This window comes from Montipora foliosa, chromosome 5 (assembly GCF_036669935.1).
Source record: "Montipora foliosa isolate CH-2021 chromosome 5, ASM3666993v2, whole genome shotgun sequence".
NCBI lineage: Eukaryota > Metazoa > Cnidaria > Anthozoa > Scleractinia > Acroporidae > Montipora > Montipora foliosa.
This window is the reverse complement of record NC_090873.1, coordinates 33119592-33139418: the sequence shown is the minus strand read 5'-3', so window position 1 is coordinate 33139418 and position 19827 is coordinate 33119592. Positions and strand designations below refer to the sequence as shown.

At 38.2% G+C, this 19827-nt stretch overlaps 1 protein-coding gene across 1 annotated transcript in view; it reads left to right on the top strand.

The window, feature by feature from the left end:
• The window catches only part of LOC138002627 (neurochondrin-like), a gene marked incomplete at its 5' end in the record, with an annotated part of 58229 nt that overhangs the window by 27127 nt on the left and 11275 nt on the right, over positions 1 to 19827 (top strand). The window lies entirely within an intron of this gene.

Here is a 19827-nt window from a genome sequence, read left to right as displayed (position 1 = left end):
CTAGAAGTGTTAGGCGAGGTCAAAGTAAACTAAAATTTACATTTCTACCTCACAAAATTTTGTTATTTATCCTAAAAAGTCTGCACCTTTTGGTCCTTATGTACCTCATACACTAAAAGTAGGTCTTCTTTTATACGTTAGTCAGTTCGTATTGTGTTGTTTATACGGTTACGACAGCCAAAAAACGTCTTTATGCGCTAAACAGTTGACCCCATTGACACCCTCTACCATCAATTACAAAGGCGCTTTTCTTCTTTATTTATTTGTAATACAAACTAGCCCCTCATAATAGATGTTATACAAAAAACAAAGACAATTCATTAACAGAAAGACAATAATATAGATTTGGTTATACATTTTTAGAGTTATCTGCCCGCCACATTATTTTTATTGTTTCAGTTTTGTGGAGGTGTTATTGAATATAAATAAACATTAAACAGTATCCAACATATATTTCTTGCATTGGTGAGGAAAGTTTCACTCTCTAATAGGCACCTACCCAACGATAATTTCGCAAAAAATACATGTGGTGTGTAGAAAGCTAGTACAAAAAGGGCCTGTTATGTCTATAATTTAAATGGTTGTGCCACAATTTACTTAACATGCACTGTACATGTGTGTTGGACGTTTGAACTGTACCTCTGTGTTTGAAACAAAAAAATTAATGGTCCTTTGTTTATCATATACATTTAGTATTTATGGCTTGTATGGCAGTTAATGCCATGGTTGTCTTTAATGTGAATGACTTGAAGTACAACATACCTTTACTTTCCTACTTATTTTGTCATACATGTCAATGTTGTTATAAACCTAATAACAAGGCAAATTATTGATCACATATAATCGTTCAAATGTTTCATATTGTCAAATACATTCTAAAGAATTTAGACTCAACTAGATAATAACATCAATATCACAACTCAACAGTTTCCTCAGCTACATGTAGGGAACCGAAGAAATATGAAGAGACTGTCCATAAGTAAATGTCTGACAAGAATCACAATTCAAAATAGTCTCTGTGAGAATCTGACCCTGAATTCTCATTATGAAAAGATTTAACAGAAGAGGCCCTCTGAATCACTGAACTGTAATGGCTCTCTGGCTGAAATGATCCTGCTTCATATGAAAATTGATGAGAATGGATTCCAACTCCATGGTGCAAGTGACCACTGGAAGGCTGAGAGCCACTGTAGTTGTTACTAACACCAGAGCCAAACATAGCAGGTGTGGATGCCCCTATGTATTGTCCATGGTCTAGGAGAAACGATTGTGGTTGACCTGACAAAGCCATTGCAACCATTTGCATAGCAGATGCACTACTACATGTACTTTCAATATCTAATGTCTTTGTCATTGAGGTCTCAGAGACCATGTTTGACTGAGCAAAGGCATCCAGAAGATTCTTTTTCATGGCAACCTCATCTTTAGCATTGCTCAATAGGACTTTACCCCATTGTGCTTGACAAGTTTTTTTTCATGTGTTTTTGCTTGTTGTCAACCAGTTGAGCTATTTTAGCTGTATTTACTCTAACCTTACCCTTTGCTTTAGCTTTAGAAGAATCATCCTCTGACCACCTGCTTTCTTCTACACTTTTTTGACTGATACTTGATAGGTTATCTGTCTCATCATCACCATCATTATCACCAAAAAAGCATGGGGATGGGGAATGTGAAGACTCTAAAACAGATGTATCCAGCTTTTCAAATTTTAGGGTCCTTCTGACCCCTTTTTGAAAATTCTGGGGATCCATTGCAAAATTTTGGGGGTCCGGCTAATTAATATTAAATAATTAATATTCGGTCTATTGCCTCTTAATTGCTGCTGCAGTACTCTTTCAGATTTCTAAATTGCACAAAAATAAAGTCTTATCCCTCCCCATGCGTAAGAATATGTACTTAAAATGATCAAGTTCTTTGAAACTGTTATACCCGCTTGTCGCAGGAGAGCTTCCCCAAATTTCATTAAGGAGATTGAAAATTTCCTTACCAATTTTCTTGCTGCCACTACGACTTCCCTTGTTCATCCAGTGATTCATCAATCAAAATGTATGGGCTGTCAAAGCTCCATCGATCACATCTGAAAACGTCTCAAGGAATCTGTATGCGGTAGGAACTGTTGGCTCCAGTTGATAAATGATCTAGATCTCCACAGTGAAAAAAAAAAACAAAACTGACTCTCAATTTTCCGTAAAAGAGCATCATTGATTTTAACAACACTTGAGGTGCAATTTAGGAACAAAAGAGTAAACAACTGTAAGCGATCGATACACAGGTCATCGTCGGTCTGTGCGGCCATGACTTTGCCATGGCCAATGTTAATAATCAAGCGATTGAAGACATTCAAGTTTCATGTTCAACACGTTAATTTTAACATTAACTCCGAAAAAGTTGCATAATGTGCAAAACAGACAAGTTACATGCAAAACAAGAACCGAGACAATGACACGTGCGCGCCCGGAATTAACAGGGTTGATTTTGTAAAGGCACGTCAATATTTTTGCATCAATCAGTAAATTGAATTTGTTTCTATTTATATTCGCAACGTTATAAATAAGATATGACCATAACCTCTTCAACAACTTGGTATCATTTTTACCTGCTGGTAGTTGCCAAGGTTAACTGCCTCAAAGGCGATACCTTGAAAGTCACAGGTCAATTTGTACTCTCGCACAAACTTGAGCATCTCTTCTACCTTGTCACCGGACCATACTCACTTTGTCTTTTTCTTCTCTTTGCCTTTTTTCTGGATCAAATCTGAATCACTTGACAGCTTTCGTTTCTTCCTGCCAGATTGCAAGTCATTATTTTTGTCCAGTCCGGATGTTTGATTTGACTCTTCATCATGATCAGGTGTGGAAGAACGAAATACGAGAGGACTTGCCGACCTTGCAGTCTAAATATTTTCGGTTTCTGGCATCTCCATTTAGCACCGCAGCCAGCCCAACGGTGTAAGCGATCGGCCATCATGGCCGTTTGTTGTCAATATTCAAAGGGGCCCTCCCTCCTTATGAATAAGGCCTTACAACGCTTTTTATTTCTTTTCAACTTGAACAGAATGTGCCTCCATTGTTAATTAATTGATCATCTTTGTAATTCATCCATGCAGTGAACACTCAATATTTACCAGTGTTACCATTAATATTACAAAGGGTAGGAATAATTTTTTTACCAAAAGATTATTGTGATAGCAGAACTTCTTCAGAAAGCAGTAATCACCGTTTGTGATGATATGTTTGGCAGTCTTACTAATACTAGTATTTATGCCAAAGAAGCTATTGACGTTTTTGAGTCTACATCCAGGACAGCCTTAACAAGAAGATCTTTTTGATCTTATAACCGCGCTTTGAAAATGTATCTGTTTTCTTACCACTATAGTCGCAACGTTGTGCACATTCCAGAACAGTCCATGTTGATTCGCTGATGACTATAGACAAAATCACCTGATCAATCTGTAGCACAACGACTGCACACGATCTTATAGGCCTTGTGAAAACTCCGATTGCACCATCAGTCATAGCCGTTGTGAAATCTCCGATGACGTAATGGATTTAATTAATCTGGACCTTTCTTCGGATATGTATGGGTATGAGTGATATGACAATAACACTATTAACATCTTACAGCTTTCTTTCTTAAAAATCATTGTGTAATGGCTTTTTATGTATTCAATACTCGCTTCTCATGAAGTGCTTCAATAACACAAAAAGGCAATATATTTTGTAGTAAATAAAGAGTGGAATATTCATAAAATTTTAAGTACATTAACGTTTTAACAGCTTTTGGCGATTGAAATCATCAATTGCGTGATTCAAAGTCCCACTGACTATATGGCCAAGTGGAAGTTTGGGTCTGCTCACCAACAAAACTAAAAAAAAAAAACAATGTGCAGAGCAAGAACCGCGCTCGGTTCATGGCTGTGCGCTTAATAAGGGAGGTTGACACCAAAAAGAAATCAATTCTAGACTGGACTTCAAGATGTTTAGATCTCACAATAGTCAAGTTAATTGTTACTATTCATATGCAGGGTTGATTAGAATACAAACGCCCTTCTGGTGATTACTTCCATGAAAGAAGAATATGCCACCTCCCCATTCACTCTTCCACACCAATTTGGCCTTTTGTTCAGAGTACGTTTACTGTAATGAATAAAATAAACACTTTTGATCCTTCAAATAACTAAATATACGTCCTAAAGTTGTTGAGGAGGAAAAAAATAGGTCCGCAATGCGTACTTGTGTGAGATTTCAGTCAATAATAATAATAATAATAATAATAATAATAATATTAATAATAATTTATTTACCCACGTATCACCTAGCAGCTGAAAGCTCATTTAAACGTGAACATGAATTTATCTGCTTGTAAGGAACTTTTAATCTACAAAGAATCATTGTATTGATAGTAAATACTGTTATATATATTTATATGGATTATCTTGTAAAATTTCAATGGTGTACTCACTATGGCTGATCATGATGTTTGAAACATAGAAAAATGTTCCTTAGACTCAAAAGTGTGGTTGTGTTCTTACAAATGTTAGTAACTGCACTAGTCTTGTGCTATCAAACCATTTATTAAGAAATATTTTATTGCCGTTGTTAATCATCATTGTCTTTAAAAATACATGTAGCTGCTTATTCATATAACCATATTTCATCTGCTTATTCTTTTTTATCTTTTATACCAAAGTTTTATCCGAGAAATCCCAAGGACTCCATAAACACAAGGTGTGAGGGTTCATGGAAGACAACCCGATTTCCTCAATATACATGTAGTACTGGTTAGTTTTGTTAGAACATGAATATGTACATGATATTCCATATAACGAAAACCGAAACCTGCAGAGTCCTTTTTGCTGCCATTACACCTGTCAGTAATATAATCCTCAGTAAGTGTAATACATTTTGTCATGTTATAGTGATAAATGTCCGGTAAAAATTCCATAGAATCCCACGCTGCAGATGAGAAAACGGTTAGGGAAGAAACATGTTTGCACTTCTAATTTCGAGGAAATTAGGGGTGCTTACCATTTGTCAGAATAAACCAGTTGGGATGACCAGTGAAGAAGAATGGTAACAGTTTTTCCAAAATCAGCAATCAGCCCAACAACACAAGGCTTACCATTTGCAATTGTTTTCGGCTGATGAGAGACTGGAAACTGGAAATTTAGCAAATGGTAAGGAAATTCCCGCTGTTCCATTCAGAATGGAAAAAGAGGACTACCTCTGTTTTAATGTAACCAGTAAATGTGAAAATTTTTGAGAGAAAGTTTGAAGGCATTAGTTTTTTAACTTGCGAATCTACAGAAACTGGCGCCATCATGCAACGTGTCAACAAATTGTAGTTGTAAGAGGGAACCTCAAATTGCGAATTGTAAAGCTACAGGATAATACTGGACTTTGTCATTATGTTATGTGTCCTTGAAACTTCGGTTGTTGGTAGCAATAAACTGGAGTTGAAAGTTATGAAATCATTCAAGTAGAATTTTTCTTCCCACAGCTGCAGACTGCAAGGCATGGCACTATTTACTAGGGTAATAATGTATTTTCTGTGTCAACAAAGGGAGGGTTTACCGACTAAAATAAATACCCAGCAGCACATGGTTTAAAATTAACTGTTAAGACTTAATTTACTCCTCCGAATCTCCAAAACTAGGAACTACGACAAATCCACAAATATCTAAACATAAATTGTCAGTTTTAATCTGTGAAAGCTCACAATAAATGTAAGTTGAAGGGTTGTGAAACTTAGTAAAGTAACATATTTTGTGACTAACCTCGTTTTTTGTGAGAGTAACAAAAACTCAAATTTATTTCAAAGTGTTTTCAAGTACTTCACTCAACTCTTCTTCGTTTATACGACTCTCCTTACCTTGTAAATTAATCGCACCAAGAAAACAAGTCGAATTTCGCCAAATGACAACAGCCAAGAAGAGTAATGGCAGCCACACAAAAACTCATTCCTAGGGTTTTCTCTCTTCCTAATAGAGACCATGTGACAAACACTTGGCTCTCGCATACAAATAAATAAAGAAAGAAAAATATTGTGGGTGCTGACTAAGTGTGGGGAAATCCCACGCAAAAATGACATGGATTCCCCAAAGGAAAGAACGGTAGAAAAGTAATTTATACTAAGTGAATTTATACACACTATTGATTTCTTTTGAATGGCAGTCTGAGAAATTATTAAAATTTCTGGAAAGAAAAAGAAATCAGTGCAGTACAGAGGTTATATAATTAATTATTAATATATGAATTCAAGTTTCCAAGTCAGAGTCATCTTGGGGTTTCAATGGCTTTTGCGCCTTGTGCTGTGTGCAAAGAGATTTTTCCATCCATTGTCCAAACCCTGTTGAATGATTTTTCCTTTCTGAGTTCCCGTACCCTGGCTAATAAAATCCTTCTCTGTGCAGTGAGATTTTCGTTAATGTACACAGTCCGAGGCTATCCATGAGAAGTTGGAAGTAAATTTGCAACATCGGCCTCTCTTATCTTAAGCCAGGCTTGGTAAAATTCTTGTTTCTTAGTGAGGGACACAAAATGAATGATGATAGGTTTACTCGCTGCAAAGTTTCAATCGGTGGACAAGATCAATGTCTTGCTTGCACACATTTAAATTTAATTTCCTCGCCAAATTAGTTACAACTTGATGTAAATCTCCATCTCTTTGTTCAGGAATTCTATGAATTTCGACATTGACTTTCCTTGTGTATTGTTCCAGTGCATCTTGACTTTGCCCAAGGTCCCATATTCTCTCTTCCAATTGATTAATGAAACTATTTTGTTCTTTCAACTCTTTTTCATATTTTTGTATTGCAGTAACATTATCAACTCTTTTCTTCAAGGTGACGATTTGAACATCACTAAGTTCTAGAGATAATTTCAACATCTCCACATCTTTTTTTCAAAGCCAGATCTTCAGCCAATATTTTAGTTACGTCTGATTTGACGTCGCACAACATGTTACACATATATTGTTTTTGATTTGATCCAATCCTCTGTTAACAAAAAAAGCTCCTTAAAGCTTGTCACCTACCTCACCCAGCAATTGTGAGCGTTTCGTTGCGGGAGAAGAGCTCTCACTTGATTTACTACTCAACTCACTCCGTTGATGATGCCAAGGGAAATTGTGAGGTATCATATTACATATATCCACTTGTATAGGGCAAGAAATGCTTCAAAATTGGGGAACTTTTCTCTTCACCAAAAAACCATGATGGCTTGCCAAAAAAAAATAGTTTAAAACTGAATATTGTTACTACTAAATGCAAAGCAAAACAAGATGCCTACAAGGGCGTATTCATGGAATGTGCAAACACAAATTGGCCAGTTACAGTTAACTCCAACTACAGGTAAACTTCGGAAAATTTCGAGAAATTACCAGAAAAATAAATCTGTAATATAACTTGAAGTTGTTTGTTGTAAAAACTCATTTTTAACGTTACTAAATTTGCAAACGCAAACAAAAGGCACAGAAGCGATCAGTATACAGGATACTTCAGTACAAAAATTGTCGGGGTACGGGATTTTTGGCTTCAGGGGGGGGGGGAATTGAGGAGATACGAGGTGTATTTTAAAGAAGGAACGCATTGCGTACGTGTGGTAGTGCAGTAACTTGACAGTGTCTTTTCAATGGCCAAACAAAGTAAAAAATTAAATCAAGTTTAAGAAAAACGCATTAGCTATCACCATCATGGGGACTTCGCAGCAGTCCCCCATCCACATACTAACCCCATTCGGAGGAGCTAAACTTCAGCTGACACTTGGACTAGCATCAACTATTGTGATCTTTGTGTTAAATTTGCACATGTATCTAGTCGAACTTTATACTATCGATCTCAGATGTCCGTGGACAAGGGTTTATTCCAGCCCACTTCACAAACCGTTGATTTCAGTCTGCGGTTAAAAAATTCTGATCTTGTGATAACATTTTTGTGGCTCTGCAGTTTCGAAAATACCGACCATGTGGCGCTATTCCTTTTTTCTTCCCACTGCCGAGAAAAGAAAAAAAAATTAAGAAAAGTTTCCACCTGCTTCTTATTTCCTTGGACAAAGCTTTTAATGGGTTACCCGTAATACCTTTGGCTGGTTTTACTCGCTGTCAACATATTTTTGCGCTTTTCCCTGCAAAATACTTCTAATGAAGTATTTGTTCGTTCTATGCAAACTAATGTTCACAGTGGAACACACAAATACCAAGTAAGATCTAGAAATAACATAGAAAATTCTCCTTACCTTAAAAGCTTGTCTTTCTCAAAGAAAACGCATCTGTCCACTTTATCAAACAGTTTAATGCTGTGTCTATCATGGCAGCAGAAAGGTTCCACAGTAAATGTTTCCTTTCATCTAGATGATGGAAGTGCGTCATGGTGCCCAAGTGTTCTAACACGCTCGCAGATAATCATGAAGGCTGGGAAACGTATAGGTGTTCTATCCGGCAATATCCGTGGGGTATGCACATTTGTAACTACCAACAAAAAAAAAAAACAGTCGACTGGTTTTAAGACGTGGCATGCCTTCAGCATTCCACATATTAAGTCCTTTTAGTCTGTACATTCTTTGTGGTCTCCTCAGCCTTTCCCCTGAATTTATCCATCTGGCAACTCCTCTAGTGGCATTATAGCCAGGATATTTCGGTTTTGAGTTGCTTGGTTGTGCTTCACCTTCCTTGATTTTCTTTCTTCTTGAAAGTATCTCATTTCTTGAAAAACTATTCTGTCATCTTCATACTGATTGAGGGCCCAATCAAAATCAAAGATTGTGATCAACATATCACAAGATGGCAGCCTGTCCGTGAATTTCTGGGTCCCACTAGTGTTCAGTCCTCCTGCCAGTCCTTTTGTGTTCACGGACTGACCACAAATGGAGTAATCTATCCCAAAATACCGCGCACCGGTGGCTCAGTTGGTTGAGCACCGGGCTGTCACGCGGGAGGTCGTGAGTTCAACTCCGGCCGGACCAACGCTCAGGGTCTTTAAATAACTGAGGAGAAAGTGCTGCCTTTGTAATTACATCTGCAAACGGTTAGACTCTCTAGTCTTCTCGGATAAGGACGATAAGCCGGAGGTCCCGTCTCACAACCCTTCAATGTTCATAATCCTGTGGGACGTAAAAGAACCCGCACACTTGTCGTAAAGAGCAGGGCATGTAGTTCCCGGTGTTGTGGTCTGGTCTTTCTGGTCTGGATAGGGTAGGGTGGAGCACCTCGCATAGGACCTCGAGTCCTGTTCATGCTCCTTCCCACTGGGCAGGTTTGCCCAGTAGAAGAGACAAACCAGATGTCTCGTAAAACAAAATGCGAGATACCTTTTTTTTTTATTTCTTTGTCTCTGTCGTGATCAACTAAAGCTGATTTTTGTTTTTTCTTTGTCTTTCCAAAAGCTGTTCTGCCTCAAGTAGCCCGGTGGCTAGTGCTTCTAAAAATACTAGCCCAGGGCTAGTGGTCACTGCTAAGGTCGAGTACTGGTATCCAAATTGAACTGCTCTGTAATTTAACCTCTAGTCAGGGATTCCTGATGCAGTTTTGTTTGCTTCCACTTAATGTGTGGCATTTTGGTGTTTTGAATATTGTGTTGGGGTTGCATTCCATGTCATACCCCATTTTGCAGTGATGACAACTTGTGAGTTACACAGTTAACTTCTTTCTTGTTAAAGCCAAGAAAAGATGGTTAAAGTGGTCCAAAGGGTCCTAAGGAGATATAGTCCAAGCTTAAAAGAATTTCTAGTGAAGGAGAAAACAATGATAGTCAACTCTCTTTTTACTGGAAGAAATATTTTATTAAAATGTACCTTAAACCTTTTGGACATAAACCACCCCAAGTTTCACAGAACTGTAAATATTTTTGTGGGATATTATAAAATTTGCATTATGTAATGTAAAGGAAGTAATGAAAAAGTGCCCTTTGCATGCATGGAATGCTCACGCCACAAACAAAGAAGTCATGGTGACCACAAAAACATTAACAGGAAGTCCAGTACAGATTAACACACGATAACTTTCAAATGAAATTGAGTCACAACAAACATAAACACTTTCACCGGCCAATTCTCCCATGGGGTTTTAACTCAGGACGGTATATTTTCAGACAGGTAATAAAATTTACAGGGTGCCTGTCTTCAAGCAATTTTAGACGGGAAGGAGTATTTGTTTTATAAAGAACACCTCTACTATTCTAAATGCTTAGAAGTTGAACTTTTATTTGGTACAGTTATAAGGCACCCCCAGAGTGCTGTTACCATGGCAACTCCCAGTAAATATGCCAATTACTAAAAATTACTGTACTTATATACATCAAACATGATAAATAAGAAAAAATTAATCTTTAATAAGAGAAATGTTTGCAAATATGCAGACAAACATCAGCTGATTGTATTGTAACATTAATTGCTAGATTACAAGTTGAAATATAATTTTACAGTAGTACTTATATACATATGTTTATCACAAAACAATAATGAAAAGTGTAAACATGTTCTCCTCAGGTTATGATTGAGTTCTACGTTTAGCAAGCCACATGACTTCAGAGACATTTCTTTTTCCTGTTTTGTTAAATCTGACTTTAAAAAAATCATAACTAATCATCTTCTGAATCACTTGAATTATTTTCAGCAACAGTATGACGCCAAAATTCAGCTTGAGTTTGGTATTTCTTGAAGCAATTGTGTTCTTTCAAAATGCACAAGTACACATCACACTCTGTACATTTGAAAGTTGTTTTGGCAGCATTTGGGACATTGTCACCATCACTGCGTAGCTTTTCCAAACAAACCACACATCGGTGGTTTTTGCCCTCTCCTTTTACAGGAAAATGGCAGCCAACATTTAGTAGCGGATCCTTTGTGCCCTGGTGTCTTCTGGGGTGCTCTGGTATGGCCAACCAGTGCCATGACTTTCTGCTTTTTAAAAATGTGCAGGTCGTACTTCCTGGACCCCTGAGTCTCACGTGTACATATCCATCCAAAATATAAGCGTTATAAGCAGCGATTTCCAGGAACTTGATCACCAATTGCATGTACCACCACATCTGCTTTTTGACCTTTACAAACACGAGTCATTTGGTTTGGATCTGGTGGTGCGCTGTGCGACCACCTTCTTGTTGTCTCCTATTGCGGGTCACCTTCACAGTTTCTCTTGCTGGGTGGACAACAGAAAATAAGTTGACATCTTTTATATCTTGCCAGACGGTGGCAACCAGTTCATTGAACTTCCTCCACCTAAACTCACCTTGGTTGATTCCCTTGGCTTCGTCTGCAAGTTCCGGTGGGTAGCCAGCACAGTTGGAGTTGACAGTTTCGATGCCATAAAAATTATTAACATACAAATGGTGTCCTTTGCCTTGATAATCTCTAGTAAGGCGTACCACCACTGCTCCCCTGTTTTTTTAGTGGAGTTCTTTCATTTGCCTCGCTCTCTTTTCCGAGATAGACCTCAACATTCGTAAGGTACAAATTGTTTGCATTGGTAAGCAGCCAGAGTTTGATGCCCCAAGGAACAGGCTTGAAAGCAATTCGTTGCTTGATCCCAAGCTGACTTTGAAAAGAACCATCGCTTCATCAAGAGTATTGTACAGTACAGTTGTAGAGTACAGTTGTATTCAGTGCAAAATTTTCACGTTAAATATTCAAGGAAAGGCCTGACCTTATAAAGACGATTGAAATCTTCATCAATTCTCGGAGGAATTTTAGCGCCGGGATCACTAAAAAAACGTATCATTTGATTTGGTTGAATCTTTGTTGGCTAAAAACTTTCCAAAAACCAGGCAAATGGAACAACCAGAACTGTTCATTTCTTTCGAAATAGTTTTCATAACCTGCCTTTTCAATCAAATCGTTCATTGCCATCAATACGCCAAAAAATGCTTGAAGCTCGCTTGTGTTTTCCACAGGGGTCCATAGAGTTCTGTGTTGTCTTGGATTTTCGCTTCGCTTCTTAGCGGCATTCTTGTTGGTCCATGTCTTAAGAAACCAAAAATCTTGCCTGGGTTCTTCCCTCTGTTGTTTCTCGTAGGGCCAGTATTTACCGCATTAAATTCTGTAAAATGTTGGCAGTTCTCGTCAGCTGTTTGCGACCACTGACGCTGAATTTCAGATGGAATTTCGTTTTTAACTTCGAAATTGCCATCTTCCTTGTCACTTTCACTAAAAGTATCGTCCAAATCTAGCTCAAATTGGCTACCAGAAAGACTAACAGGATCCTCTAAATCGGAAGACATAACTACAGAATCACAACAACAAACTATCCGACCAAAGAATTTATTGGTACCTTTAAAACTGACTTTGACGCAATTATTTTGCAACATTTGTATGCACATGACGGAAATCCGTCTAATGCAATCTACCATGGGTTTCCAATATTGAGAAATACATGTAATCCCCTCTTAATGGTCTCTATTCTGTTTTGAGCTTGATCATTACCTCAGCGTCCGAAAGCCACTAAAGCGGCCCAGTTCCTATGGGGCAGGAAATTAATAAGCTGCTAAAGAGGCTCAGACTGGTGAAAGGGTTAAAATCAGCTAAAATACTTGAGTTGTGAAATAATTTCCTGTGCTTGTCCTTTTCTCATGTCTACTTTATTGGGTTGGTTGATGAAGTGGTCTGTTTTGTTGACAACAGCATGTAGAAATGCCCTTGTATTGTTGCCATGGATCTAATGATCTTTGCAGGTTTGATGGTAGCTCTGCCACTGCCACTGGCTCTGACGGTGGTTCTGAGTACAACTTTGACTGCAGCTCTGGCTGTGGCTCTGACTTTGGCTCAGGAAGGCATACAGGATCTACTAAACTTAACATACAGTAAGTTGACCACTCATAAAAGCCAAGGGGAATAATGTAAATAACTAAGTTCATAAATAATTACCTGTGCTTGGTCTTAGGTTACATGTACTTCTTTGGGTAAGTTGATGATTAAATGGGCTAATTTGTCATGGCAGCATGTGTAAATGTTCTTGTACTCTTGCCATGGTTCCAGTGGTCTTTGTAACTTTGATGGTGGCTTCAGCAGCATTGATTCTGACTGTTACAATGAGGCAACAAGTTGCCACATGGAGTAAGTGAAATTCTTCACCAACTTACGGATGGAGTCTTGGATTCTCAGTAAATGTGCAGGGGTCTGTTGTTGTGGCATATCTGCTTGCTTAGCGGTGGAATGCGCGTAAGAGTGAACAAGGACATCGCTACACGGTGAAAAGTTGTTTCTCCTTCCAAGGTATTACATGGTCTTAGTTTGTAGCGGTGGAATGCACGTAAAAGTGAAAGAGGACGTCGCTACATGGTGAAAAGTTACATTTCTTCCAAGGTATTACATGGTCTTAGTTTGGGACTGGTTGAACAGGTTACAGTTTGCTGCTGCAGCCAACTTCAACACCTTGGCCTTTGGCGTGTAACCCATTCACACCAACAAGACATGTTAAATTAACTTGGTATTAACAAAGTGCAGAAAAATGGAGGACTGGCTTTTTATGTGAGATTCAGATAGATTTCAATACATGCTTTGATCTGTGCTAAGCTTTTAGGCAACAAAAATCAGTGTACATTATTTAAAAAGAAAACACTTTGAGACCATGTTTAACTAAACATCTTGAAAACATGTTTAAGGTGTGGTATGAACGGGGGCATTAGTCTATTATGCATGAGCTGTGGGTAGGGGCTAGCACTTGGGCAAAATGTCATGCCAGTCTCTATTGGTGTAATGTTCTGGTTTTGTTTTTAATGCATGTTTCATTTGTGTGGTCATCTTTTAAAAGCCACAGACAAGTATTTAGTTTGTTTTTTGTTACAATAATCATTAACATGGTAAAGAGGACCTGCAAATTAAAACATACCTGAATCTTCTTTACTTACAAAGTTAAAATGGGACAGTTGATGTTTTGTGAAATGTTTACATATCGTCTCCTTTTACACTGAGGTATCACAAAACTGAACAGCGTTTTGAATGTCTTGCAATCTGAGATTTCAGGAACATTGTCCATCCAAACTGGTAGCAGTGGAAGCAGTCATTAAAATGGAATCCATCAGTGAAAAGGCTCCAATTGTAGTGCTCTTTTGGTTAACCTTTGATCAGGGATTCCTGATGCAATTTTATGCTCTTCCATGTCATGTAGCATAGCTCAAAACGTAAAAGCATCAAAGTTTAGGTGTTTTAAATCTTGTGTTGGGGTTGCATCCCATGGGAGATAACGTCTTTCTTGTTAAAGCCAAGAAAATATGAAAATATGATATGATAGTCCAAAGGAACCCAAAGAGATCTGCAGTCCATCTTTGGTGAATTTCTAGTTAAAGAGCAAAAATAGTCAACTCTTTTTTTTATTGGAGGAAATATTCTTTTAAAATGTAGCTGAAAACTTTTTGGTGAAAAATTAGACTGCAATAATAACCTAATAGCACGCACCAACATTTCCAAGGGTAACATAATGCGATTGTTAGAGTTCGTTCTGCGGAATAGCTATTTTACTTATGAAAAGGAGCACTATCATCAAACATTTGGATGCGCCATGGGCTCGCCTGTGAATGCAGGCATAGCCAACCTGGTGATGGAGTTTGCAGAGGAAAGAGCAATTTCCATGGCCGCCCACCCCCCAAGATGTTGGTGTAGGTACGTCGATGACAGCCACGGTTGGTCTGTCAAAGGAGTATTTGCAGAAGTTCCATGCTCACCTCAACTGTATTAACCCACACATACAATTTATTAGTGAGGCTGAAAGCGACAACGATCTCTCCTTTTTAGACACTACAGCAGTTAAAGCAAACGGTCGCATACAGGTCAACGTGTACCGGAAGCCAACACACACTGATAAATATCTTGATTTCTACTCTTATCAGCCAGCTCAACACAAAAGATCAGTAGTTAATACACTCCTTGATAGAGCGGAGAAGATCCCGTCAACAAATAGAGGGAAACACAAAGAAAAGCAACATGTAATCAAAGTCTTGATGAACAACAACTCTCCCTTGCAATTTATCAAGAAATGTGACTCCACACGCAAAGCCAGCATCGTGACTCTAACACTAACAACACTGCAAATGAAGTGACAACACCATTTGTTGTCCTACCCTATGTGAAAGGCGTAACAGAAAGAATGTCGAGAGTGCTAGGCAACAACAGAGTCAATGTTGGTTTTAAACCACTCAGCACCTTAGGTACAATCTTTTCAAGGCCAAAGGACAAACCAACCCTGTTTCAGTCTCAATGTATTGTTTAAAAAGTAAACTGCCTTGATTGCGATTTCGCACATTATGGCCAAACGAATAGAGCTCTTGCCACAAGGCTTAGTGAACACAGAAGAGCTGTCCGTGTTTGCGACGGCAATTCTAAAATTGCGCAACACACAAACCAATTTGGCCATAATATGGACTTTGACTACGCCACTTTAGATGGCAAGGCAGTTGACTATCACAAGAGACTTCCTGGAGGCTTGGCATTCAAAGAGAGACCAGAATGCAGGGAATAAACATATAGAAATTCCTGACATTTATGTTTCACTTGCATAATGTTCCTCGCCTTGCGCAGAGATCACGTGTACTGGTAGTCACGCACATATGCAAATATGAACCATTGAAAGAAGCTGTCGCTTTTTTGTCAAATTCAAACGAAGGATGACCGAAGGTCTTCGGTCAAAATGTCTTTACCAAGTTTTTTGAGAGCGTCATTTGACGTTCAAATAAGTCAGTGTCCGGCATTTCTTATAGTCATTATGCAAATTCCTGACTGCAATTTCAGCATAATCTAAGGGTTCTTCTTTAATAGTGACCAGAATCTGACCTGTCAGTTATCTCTCAGTGACACCTATTAAGTGGGGTATGCTTTATATGATAATTGTAAGGAACAAATTTATAGAATAAAAACCGTACTAATAGTGGATTCACAGAGGAAATGATGTCAAAGGTTCTTCCATAACAGAAGTTAAACAATAGACAAAAGAAAGGAAGGATGGGCATAAATGCTGCCTTTTCCATAAATTTACCTGGCATACATGTTGCAGGGGGAACAGAACAATAATTACAATTACAGGTGCTATTTTTAATTACTTAAAAATATTAAAATCTAGATTAACAAACACTTACTGAAAACTTAAAAGAGACTGCTGTTATCGTGAACTCAGATTAAAAACTCAAGGAAGTCATGGGGAAAAGGACCATAAACGAACTATGACAGAAGCAGATACTATTTCCAGAAAATAACTGAAAAAGGATCCACTACAATGATGGTATAATAGAATCCACGAGTAAACACTCACTTTTCAAATACGAAAACTAATTTAAACATTCCCTTTGAAAAGGCCAGTTGCCTCCGTGTGTAATACACCTGTCTCACTCTGAATTCCATGAAACAGGAGAAGATACACATTGACTGTGCTCATAACCCACGTACTAAAAAAACTATGCCTATTGATGTTTTATTGTATAACACAACAGAAGGTCAACTTGTCTTTTCTTTTCAATGTCTTTCAAGTACATTCATAATTAATCCCAACACCAAGTAAAGCTCTCTTACGATTTCTAGCTGAAATAACGTGAAATATAAGTCAGTGCTGACAATTTTATTATGTAACACATTCTCCCTCCTTAGAAGGAGCTGTCCCAAGCTCGTAGCATAAAGAAAATGACTACAACTACGAATTATGTTAGATAGCAGAGGAACCAAGCACGAAATGCAAACACCAATTAGCCTATCTAGGAAATGGGTATTTCCTTTGTTTTGGTTGGTTTTTTTTTTTGCATTTTTTTCTAGTAGCATTATTTTTGTTGTGGGGAGACTGGGTTTCCAAAATACTGTCTCCGAAAAACACTCCAACCAGGTGGTGGTGCTGGAAGAACATAACAAGGAAAAGGAGCATTGTCAGCTATGGGAATGCTTTAATAACTTAATCACCAAGGTTGGACCCGGAGTGGTGAGGGGTACTCAAGCCATTCAAAACAAAATGTGTTGAGTACCAAGGGAACAGTTCGGTTAGAAACGGGGTAGGGAAGATTGTAAAGGATTCACATTAGTGATCAGGTTCTGTGTAATATTGGCAAGGTAGGCGGTTTTGCCGTTTACAGTTCTAATCATTTGTCTCACAGTGCTCTCGGCACCTAAGACTTCTGTGAACATGTGGGTTATCCCGGCAATATTCTTACCGGTATCACACGAGCCACCAAACATCGTGTTGTAGAATCTTGGTATTCCAAAAGCTCCAGCTGAACAAGCGCTCAGACCCTTGTAACTGCCTCTGCTTGGTTCGGTTAGTACTTTTCCATGTTCACATTCACATAGGGATCTGCGTTAGAAGTAGGGACAATTCATAGTTACAGTTAAGCCAGTGGTAATAACATAGATGTACGACTCACACTCGATTAAGGTAAGTGTAAATGCGTGAAGACTGAATAGATTTTTGTATGTGGCGCATTTTTCCTAACAACGCGCTGAGAAAATGTGATTGATCGTCATCCCAGGTGTTATTAACGGTAATTGTGAAATCATGGCCTATATTGGGAACGTGAAAATCAACAAAGAAGTTAAGCAGTTTGGTGTCTTGGTATAAGACTATTGCTTATGGATTCTGAGAAAGCATTAGAGACTCAAGTTGGTAAGAAACATGCCTACAATTTTCGTCAAAATCATAAAAGTCAGCTAAGGTATCTAAGGTCAGCAAGAGAAATAATAAGTTGGTTAGTGTTAGTGAGGTCTACTTAGACTTCTTATGAAAGGCATGCAGAAAACGGTGGTAGAGGATAATTTTTTCAGGCTCCCAAGTTCTTTCTAAATCTGGGTAATTTGCTGATTTGACGAGGTACTGGGGTTTGCCATGTCTGTGTGTGATAGACATCTGGATCGTTGAACAGATGTGGAGAATCAACTGGGCAGGGTCATTAGGACTTTTGCTCGTGTCAGTAGGTCGCCAGTGCTTGCTCGTCATTATTCACAACAGGGTCTGTCTGTGTCAGCTGGTGCACTGCTGTTAGAAGGAAGATTGGTTGTCAGTCACGTAGGTACCCAAAGGTTTCTTTATTGAGAATGTAAGAGAGATGTGTGTTGTATGCCTCTGTTGTGTATCCGCCCAACCACCCCTGTGGTAGCACAAATATATAGCAAAAAGAACATTGGGAAAGACGGGGAGCCAATGAGGTAGAGGTGATGTCATCACAGACCAATGAGAAACCACTGACGTCAGTTTTCATTAAACGTAGTTGGAAAACAGGGCAACACTGGTTTGTCTTGTAGTTATTCGGTTATAAGGCGCACGGTTTTTTGAAGAAAAATCTGTCTTTGGGTGACAAGTTAGTGGTAAAATTGGGGTGCTTCTTATAGCCAAGTAAAATCGTGCAACAAAATCTTAAGATCACAATTTGAGAAGAACTTGCAGTTTAAACAACACAAGAAAAGGGCACTAGTTGTCTATTAAAAAAGAATAGTGTTTTTAGAGACCTTAAGAACGCTAAACGACTTCAAGAGAAAAGCAAACAAACGGAAATTTGCAGACGTGCTTAAAAGCACGTGCTCAGTAATGTGATACCCAAGACAACAATACAATCATTCAAACCTTGTTTCAAATTCCGGGAATCGTGTTTGTCGCTCATATGAAAAGTTTCTGCTCTGAACGAACAGTGTGGAGATAAAACATACCTTCTTCGTTCATCCAGCCTTTCTTGTGCTTTGAAATTTGCATTCTTGGTGGCATGTTGATATTCAGCTGTCAAATACCTCTGAATATGACTTTTGTGGGAGTTTTTCGGCTTTTGCTTGAAGTCTGAAGTCTGAAGTCTGAACTCTGACTATTTATTAAGTCGGAAGGTTCAAATAAACGTGTATGCGTTGTATGTTTATCATTTCAGGTGTGGACTTTTAGCTTTTTTTATGAATATCATTAAATGCGTGACTTTTCCACTTTGTTTATGTTAACAAAACGAGTTCGCATGCCAATTGTGTAACGATAATTGTTCTCAAATTCATCACATCCTGTTGATAACTCTCAATTTTTTGGTGCATCTTATAAACGAGTATTTTCGTGTAATTTTCAGTTTGAGAACTTAGCTTGATTAAATTGCTAAGTTTGGGGTGCGTCTTATAACCGAGTGTGCCTTATAACCGAATAACTACGGTAACCTGAACTTGTCTGGGCATGGTAATACCGCTTTTAAAATGGCGCGATACAATCCGTCTTCATCCTTAGGCAACAAAGTAATATTTTTGCACTTGAAATCAAATAACCATCATCGCAGATGCATAAACTACAACTCGAGGAAAGTGGTCATCTTACTATACTTTAAAGATTCACTTGCAGTTCGTCTTACTAACTAGTAATAGCTATCGCTGAGTGCCAACGAAAGAGTCAATTCAATACATAGTTTGCAGATTTGCATCAGATCTCAAACTCAACTTTTCTAGTTAACAATAGTACAACATAAGAAATTGCACACTTTGTATGTCCAACAACAATGTAGATGTCAACGTGTTTTGCAGTAATATGGAAAGTACTGCTGTAATTTTTGAACGGCCGTAATTTTAACAGGAATATACAATAATAAAGTTGAATGAAAGCTGTGTCATGTACAAGATCGGCAGAGCATTTTCAGACTTTTCAGTGTGAAACATGTAATGGGGAATCAAACTCTCTCACACATGAAAGTTGTTTCACTTGTAGAATTTTTATTTTGCAAGATACAGCCATGAATTATGAGTCAAATTGATCATTGAATTGTGTACTTTGTAGACAACATATTGCTTTTGAAAATTACATTGTTCACAACTCAAGGGTTACAAAATGAAAAACAAACTTCTGTACTCACGGCTGAAATCCGAATTTGACAGCAGCGGCCGATAAAAACACATATGCCGATTTAGTTTTGAGATC